The sequence below is a fragment of the Falco punctatus genome, assembly GCF_963210335.1.
Source record: "Falco punctatus genome assembly, chromosome: 6".
In the NCBI taxonomy this organism is placed as follows: domain Eukaryota; kingdom Metazoa; phylum Chordata; class Aves; order Falconiformes; family Falconidae; genus Falco; species Falco punctatus.
In genome coordinates this window covers 59,827,922-59,836,487 of record NC_137585.1, presented here as the reverse complement: position 1 = coordinate 59,836,487, position 8,566 = coordinate 59,827,922, and the positions used below count along the sequence as shown (strand labels likewise).

At 43.8% G+C, this 8,566-nt stretch overlaps 1 long non-coding RNA gene across 1 annotated transcript in view; it reads right to left on the bottom strand.

Moving 5' to 3' along the window:
• Positions 1–334: 334 nt before the first annotated feature.
• The window catches only part of LOC308065892, a 28,748-nt gene continuing 20,516 nt past the window's right edge, over positions 335–8,566 (bottom strand). Inside the window, exon 2 of the long non-coding RNA XR_013928967.1 lies at positions 335–8,507. This is a non-coding gene — a long non-coding RNA (uncharacterized lncRNA). The remainder of the gene's footprint in view (positions 8,508–8,566) is intronic.

Below are 8,566 nucleotides of genomic sequence, written 5' to 3'. Positions count from 1 at the left end.
TCTAGTTCTTAGATAATCACTGGTAAATTATGCCTCGTCACACCAAAAGGATCATTTAATGAATTGTTCTTTATAAAAAAACAAGTCCATGTAAAGGAATTCAGGATTATGAAGAAGGATTATACTGGTAAAATTCTGTATTTTGTTGTGCATATTAATGCATCAAAAAGGTATTTTCCTAAAGAAATCTGGTATTGCAGTATGACGGAAAAGTATTGTAGCCCAGATTACTAACACCTTGCCAACCATCTCAATATACAGAGAACATCATTATTTACCATTCAGACTCCATAGCAACACCGAATGCAAATATATTTACTAATATTCTTATAAATGGAGATTAAGGCTTTGCACATTCCAGCTGTGAACGTGCTGGGGAAAAAAAAACAGGGACTCCATCTGCTATTGTGTTTGTTCATTTGGCTGAAAAAATCAAACACTGATTTGAGAGAATATTTGATTAAAGAAAAGGCATTTTATTCTTTGAAAAAAATCCAAGTTATTGGTCAGCTTCTTGTCCTCTCCTAGAGCATTTGGAGCTGCTGCCGGGCAGGCTAATAGCATTGATCTCTCTGGTTTTGCTGCAATTGCTTTAATTGCCAATATCGGTTGTGTACTGTTGGATTAGTGTCCGGGGTGTCCCCTGCAACACCACACCTACCCTGCGGTGCCCGGCACTGTCGGTGCTCCCTGTCAGCAGCTCACAGCAGCAAAGCGGCCCCGCAGAAATGCTGAATTAGCACTTCTAGGGAGATGGGAAGTGCTGAGGGCACTGGGAACAAATACACATCCATCATCCTCTGGGTCCAGCAAGGAGAGATGGGCTCGCAGTTTTCTAGTTTATGTATTCTGCCCATGGTGCTTAACTAAAAGCAGCATCACATTAAGATATTTTATAAAACTTTCCAGCCCACCAGCATTACGTGAGTTTTTGTTCCTCCGTGGAGCGATGGGACGCTGTACTTTTAATGAGTTTCCCTGCGACCTCTGTCAGAAACCGGTAGTTTCTTGCACTAGGAAACACTAGAGGAATCCAGAAGAGAAATTAGCTGCTAGCAAGAAAAAATTGGCATAAGAAAATGAGACCCAGCAAGGAAAGAGAACAAATGTATGCTACTGGGGCCCCTTTCTCCCCAGCAGCTCTGTGCCATGTTAACCCTTGCAGTCTCAGATGAGTCACTCCTGATGCATAAGGGCATAAAGGGGCTAGCAAGTAGGTTCTTGCTTCTGTCTCTGCTAATCTGAGTATTTGCATTACAAAGCGAATGCTCGGTTCTGCAATTTGAGTTGTACCTGCGTACTTCCTAAAAGCAATTTAAGAACCGAATGTAAGAACCATCAAACAGGCTCTGCCAATCCCTAGGAGGCAATGATATTTAAGCATGTAAAGGCAAGATAGTTGCTTCCTCATTGAATTGCAGGGATGGAATTAAAAGTTCTGGATATTTCTCTTGACTAACAAAATAAAATATTAAGCCTATCATACCCAGTCCCGACACTGGGAAAACTCATTTGTCTTGCAGGCACAAAGTACGTAATGAAGCATGAAGCTGTCACGCATCAAGCCATTCTTTTTTCTCATCCTCTTCTGTGAATATATGAGCCTGATTAGGAAGAACGAAAATTATTGCTAACAGATTTGCCCTGTCCTTTGGAAAGCTGCACCTGGCTGCTCCCTGCTTCCCCCCTAAGCACTGTTAGCAGTGGTGTGTGTGATTCAGAAGCTGCAAGTAAGGAACAATCTGCAGCCAATGTATTTATGCTGCTGCAAAGAAGGCACCTGGAAAGACTGACACAAATTCAGGTATCAATGGCTCCCATAATCCTTTCTTGGCAGGAAGGATGGACAAATGGGCTAATAGGTCTTTTTCATCTGGAATATCTATGAACCTGAAAATGGTGCTGAATTGATTTCCTAAAATAGCACTTTCATCACCCGGCTGTATTTCTTAAACTGACGCTTCAAAACCCAGAGCACTTCTATGTTCACTCAACTTCATTATTTGTCTCCATGAACTCTTCTGGAACTGCCAGCGTTTGAAAAAAACCTGAAGGTGAATGGATGGAGAGCTGGGGCCCACTGATCGATCTCCATCTAATATGATTAAAATATTATCTCAGATACATGCTGCGTATCACTGTCCGATATTACTGTTTCTATTATGAATACAACAACTGACTGACAGATGACAAAAATTACTGCAGGCTTTTGATAAACACGAAGAAGGTACTTGTTTATCTAGGGGCTGTAATTTCACCACCTTTTGAGAGTCAGCCTTTTGCACCCCTTTGGGTCTCTGCCTTTGCATGGAAATCTCCTCCCTGTTAGGGGCAGCAGGGAGGAGCACCAGGTCTCTTCCTATCCATACTTTCAGAGATGGGATGCAGGGACCTTCCTTCCCTCCATATTCCCTGGGGGAATATCACCGTATCCTCTTGGTATGGAGAAGGAATTCACATTATTTCTTCTATTTCAGAGGGATGGAAACCCACAGAAGACAGTCTGGCTAGTTTCCTACAGCATTACTTGGGCTGGACCACAGAGGTTTGGGGTGTAACTGGGCATGTCCACTGCAAGCAGTGGAGCAAGGTGCGGATGTGGTGGGCTAGTGTCAGGCTAGGCTGCCATGTCACCGCATGTAATCTCACACCTGTGAGCCTCCCGGGGAGGTGACTGTGCCAGCAAGTTGCCTGTAGCCTGCTCAGCATCATGCGAGGCACGGCTGAGAAGTTCCCAGTTCTGGAGCAGTGTCAACAGGAGCTCATCACTTTCTGGGCCACACTCTGCTGCATGCCAGGGACGTGCCTCTTGTTTTGTATTGCTCCACTGGCAACACGATGTTTCCAACCTCCCAGAAATACTGCCTTGATAGGTCTTCATGAAAACCAGGTATTACAGCAGTGGGAGCATCACAATAAATAGGAAGACAAGATAATTTCCAGGCCTCGTTACGAGAAAGAAAAAGGCATCAGGAAAAGGGGCTGATGGAAGTGATAGGACAGCATGACAACAAGACCTCTTCAGCACAGCGCCTTTCCAAAACCAGGACTAAGGCTGGGGTGGGGAAGACCAGCTCTCCAGTCTTGGCCACCCATAATTGTCTCTTGACTCACAGTCCTGTGCAAGCAGAAGCATGTGGTCCTTGGGTTTCATCTCTCAACCCACAGCCTCACACGCCAGACCCAGATACCTGTGGGACCTGTGATCAGCTGCAGAGAGAAGGGCTCCACGCTCAAAGCAGCTTGGCAAGAAGATTCCTTCCTTGTGCTGTGGCCTCTCTCATGAACTTAACACATTACACATTAGGCCTGATGTGTTCAGATGTGCTCATGTGTTCATTGCATGGCCCAGCACAGTGTTGTCTCCCTGGGTGGAAAAGAAGACACCAGCATGGCAGGGAACCAGGAGATGAGGTTGGAGAGCTGGCTAAGCAGTAAGCACAGCTGGGGTGACCACAGAAAAAGAAGCAGAGCAGTTGCCTCACTAAAGTGAGGTTTGGATAATTTTAATTGCTTAAGCACTTTTTATCATTGATGAGGAAATCACATGCAGTTAATCTATGGAGAGAATGCATTTTATCAAACTATGTTTTTATGCAAACTAATCAACAAATGCTGTTTGAATGATAACATTCCTAAATTCCTAAACTGGTAGCATCCTTGCAGTCTGATGTTAGTGGAGCCGTTTAAGTGATTTGCAGCCTTGTATTCAGCCCAAAACCCATCTGTCATCCTTCTGTAATTTAGTCTTGCTCAGAAGATGAAACATCTTTTCAAAATTCATCACGGTTAGTGAAATGGAAATAGCTACATTTCTATTCAGCCTCTTTTAGTATTTTTCTTCGGCTTTTCCCCATCGTTCTGAGAGCATAATAACCACTAGGAAAAGTTATTTCAACAAGCATCTCTTGATTCTCTGGTGCTGAGTTAGGACAGACCTGTGCTATTCCTTTCCCTTCACACTCTTGTGACCAGATAAGGAATATAATTTTACTATAGTTTTCTAAATATTTAGGGTTTCACTTCAGCACTTCCAGCTTTACCCTGTAGACGCTTACATGGGAATGAGTTCTACAGAACTGTTCTTTGCAATAGAGAAGAAAAAAAAAGTCACTCTGGTTATTCAAAAGGGCAAATGACCTTCTATCTGCAGTGGAGTATAAGATCCTGCCTTTGATCTTACTCCTGGGGAAGCTGCAAAATAATAATAGGATAATCCTATCCATATGCCCACATATTTGTTACCAGCCTGGGTAGGGTTCTGCATATGCAGCAGGGCTTTGCAGCCAGAAGTGAGCACTGATTTTGCTGGGTTGGAGGAGAAAAATATGCCTCCCTTCCTCCCACCTATCTGTCCTTACCCGCCATTTTCTAGCTAAGCTCTGCAAACTGTCATGTGCTTGATGCTCTTTCCCTGAAAGCCCTCACTCCACGATCCATCGCCTGGTCTCACACTAACACCATGCCTCTGCCTCACTGCTCAAGCAGCTGCCTCCTGCAAGCTCCATCTCTGAATTTCTTTCTCTCTGGTGCAGCCTCGGAAAGCCTCAATGCCAAAGTTTTTGTCAAGGTTGTCCAACCAGTCTGGAGTACAACTAGGCACAGAACTTCATTCTGCTGTCCTCAGGGTCCTGCTTTTATTATTAGACTTTGCTCACTGTTTGGCTACAATGTTTGAAATCAAAACGTTAGCTCCACCTCAGCTTTGCTATTACACAAATCAAGAGGAAATCTGCTGATCAAAACTCTCATGTACTTCAACCAGGCTAGGATTTCAGCCAGCTGTCTCTTTGAAATACACCTTTCAGTACTGGATCCTTGCCCGACACACTGCTGGGGAGGTCAGTCCTTGGGTAAGGTTGCTGGCAGCTTGCAACCCACCTATTTTGTCGTGTTTCTTGTTTTCTAAAATCATATTCTGACAATGCACTGGAGTATGAAAATAACCTTTGGTTTTCAACTAGTATCCTGCAGCAAATCCTTAACCCAGAGCGTATCACTGGATTTTAGTGAGGACACATTATGCAGTGCAATCTCACACCAAAGCAGCATATAAATGTAAGTTTATAAGAATGTAGCATTTTTTGGAAGCCGTCTTTCACAGTCTGCCGCTGTAAACACACAGGAACACACTGCCAGCAGCGGCACAAGATGGATGCCCATCCACGCCTGCTGTGTGCAGCGCACAGCCCACCTCTGGTACCTCTGAGCTTTCACTTCAGTCTCACAGTAGGAGCTGCACTCGGTGTGCCAGGGCGAGCCAGTAGGATTTTTCTACATTCCACTTAGCTCTGTAGCCCAGACGGTTTGCTAAGAACTGGGTCAGGTTCAAAGGAAAAGCACTTTAGCAGGAAAAGTACTAATTTTTTTTCAGAATGTGCTTGTAAAAATGAGGCGCAATATGCAGCCAGGAGAAGCTCTCACCTGGTCCTTGGCTGAGCACACGGACCCCACAAAGGGAGCACAACTCCTTCTTGTCCTGCAGCACACAGACCCTGCAAAGGACAAAGCTCCTTTATGTCTTTCAGTCTGTCCTGCTAGGACACAAGGGCTCTGAGCCACAGGGTGCTACAAAAGAACCAAAGAGAGCAAGAGAAGGGGATGCAGAGACCAAGTGCTTTTTCCAGCACTACCAATACCTTACCAGCTGATCCTGGGCCTGGTACTGTACCTCTTTGAGGTTTTCTCCTGTTAATAAAAACAAGGCTGGTGTTACAAACTCCCTCACTGTGTCCCTTGACCGGTCAGTCATGCAGCTGCATTAGCTGAGTACTGTTACCTTGATTGTTGTGTTTGCATACCTGGTTCTGAAGGCTCCTCTCTGCTCCTGGCCTGCCCTCCTTGGTCCTGTTTCCTTTGTATCCAGCATAATCACAAACATCTGCTACCCGGAGTCAGCAGCTTTCACAGATTATGCAGCTTCCGAGGGAGTGCTGGCCTATTTTGTTTTGACGCTATGAAGACAGAGGCTGTTTACCACCCAAGCTGCTGCAATGCCCTCTGAGACATTTGTAGGAGAACCTGTGTATCTCACATTTTTGCATTCTGCCAGGCACAGAAACAAAGAGGGAAGAGCAAATTCCAGGAAAAAAGGGCACAACGCAAACTAAAACTTAGTTCACGTGGTATAGAAGATCTACCTCTTAACCTTATAATGACACAAAGAAATAAATAATGAGCTTGAGGTGCTTTGTATGATGAAGCTGCATTAGAACTGGGCACTTCAGAATAGCTCAGACAAAAGGGAGATAAGCCAGTGCTGCATGAGGCAGCTGGTCTGGGGAGGTAACCAGCAAGTGAGGATATATGGATTGGGATGCAGATTTTACAGATCAGGGCCAGCTCTTATTTTGCAGGTGAAGTCCAGCTCTCAGAAAGACAGACAAGGGACCTGAGAGAGTGCTGTGACACCTGGCTGACTCATCTATGCATGAAAGGAGTCAAAGATAAAACACCTGTTTATCCAGAAGGACAAATTATCTTTTTTCTTTTTTTCCCCTGAGGGGAAACACAGGGTAATTCTGCTGGTAACACCTGAATTATCTGCAGATTCCCTGATCCGAATGGGCTCAGCATCTTCCCCTTTGTAAACTGAGGGCTGCAGCACTGAACAGACCAGCCAGCAGCGTGAGAAAGGTAAGAGTTCACCCGCCAGAAGGTGATAATAGCAGAGAAAAGGAGATCTTCAGAATTCAGGTCCATGGTTCCACATACACATATTTTTGTAAAAAAACTTTTAGTTCCTAAATGGTACTCATTTCTGAGCAGCCAAGTTGTCACACTTTGCCTTTCGTATTTGCTTGCTTGCCAGGTTATATTAGTTGTTAAAAAGACCTTGCCTCTAAGGCTTTCTGTGCCTACTATGCTGCTGCCCAAAATGGCAATACTCTCGCCTGTTCCTGAAATGTCAAAACGTATTTTTCTCCTATGGGACCAAAGTAATTTCTGAAAAACAGACATTTAAATATTTATCTAAACTGATCTTTTTCATCATGTTGACCAAAGCAGACTGCAATCTTTTCCTACTTTTATCTTCATTTTTGCATATTGTATTTTTGTATGCAGTATACATAATATCAAAAGGAGCCCCAAAATATCAAAAGGAGATAGTAGTAGTTAAAGATAGCATTGTGACCATTAACTTGCCCTTAATGGCAGCTTACACTTGAAATTCATAGAAATTCATTAGTAGTGGAGGAATCTTCTAGACCATCTTCTGCAGGGTTGTTCCTTATGGTTTATGTTCCAGTGTTCTAGCCAGCCAGCCTTTGAAGTCCCATCCAGCTGTTAAAAGTTGGATTAAACAGTTAGGCAAGACAAACAGGAAAGTGATTCATATCACCTCATTTTAGCTATCTGAAAAGCCATCCCACCAAAAAAAAAAAGACATCCCCAGACCCTGCAACCTATTCTTCAGTGAAATAGTTTGGGAGGTTGGGCAAAACTTCGCTAAAAGAACCTTCACAGAATATCTGAAAATAATTTGATGAGCTGCTGAACCATGGTGTTTATCATCTTGTCTGTCTTGAATTTGTTTGCACTCACTGCCATAGATTTATATCAGAAATTTGCTATTGGAGCAAGTGTCTGAGACACATCACATGGGCTACACTGGTGACATCCTGCCAGCTGTGTCATTGAGTTTCACACCACAAACCGCAGATCTCTAAGAGACCAAGACGCAACTTTAACCCAGCAAGGATTACAGTAAGATGCAATGTAGATTCCATATACAATATACTATGTTAAAAAGAAACAATAAAGAAAGATGAACTCTTGCTAAAAACTGGACCGTCTCTTTCTTTGCAGAAATGTTGGAAGAGTGTAAAATATTGCAGCCAAATATGTGCAGGCTGATATTCCTGTGCCCCTCAGTGTACTCCTCCACAAGCTGCAGAGTAAGCATTTAATTTTTTTCATTCTCATCTACAGATGCCCCAGACTCAATTTTTGAATAACAACAGCATTGGTTTCGACAGTTTCATCCTTCTGAAAACCAAACTGTTGGGGAGAAAACAAAATTCTATCATTTTCATAGCTGCTCTGTAATGACATTAGGTGTCAGCCCCACAGACTCCGAGGCAGAGCAGAGGGGTTTAGTGAACTGCTGCTGACCAAGCACGCAGGAAGCAGTCTAGGCACTGCAACATGGAACTTGGCACAGATTAATTTGTCCTGCTGAGAAGCATACATTATATATAACGCCAAGACAAAACGGCAAAAATGAATGGCTGTGAATGCCTTCTCACTTCGGAAACCCATTGTCACATCTCAGGTAGTTAAATTCAGTCTCAGGGTGGAGCTTCAGGATGGATTATTACTTTCTTGCCCTCCTCCCCAGTACACCTCTTTGGGACTGCTGGTCAGAGATTTTGCAAGAGGAAATTTCATTTGAGATGCACTTACAGCAATGTCAGATCCCGCAGCAACTCCCCTGCCAGAAGATATTCTTCTTCCTCACTGCCTGTGGGAATAGTTTCAAGTCTGGTAACTTGCTGTTGTTGGCACTGTTGGTAGACCAAGAAAATAATGTTCAGAAGCATGAAGTACCCTCTAAACCATGAAC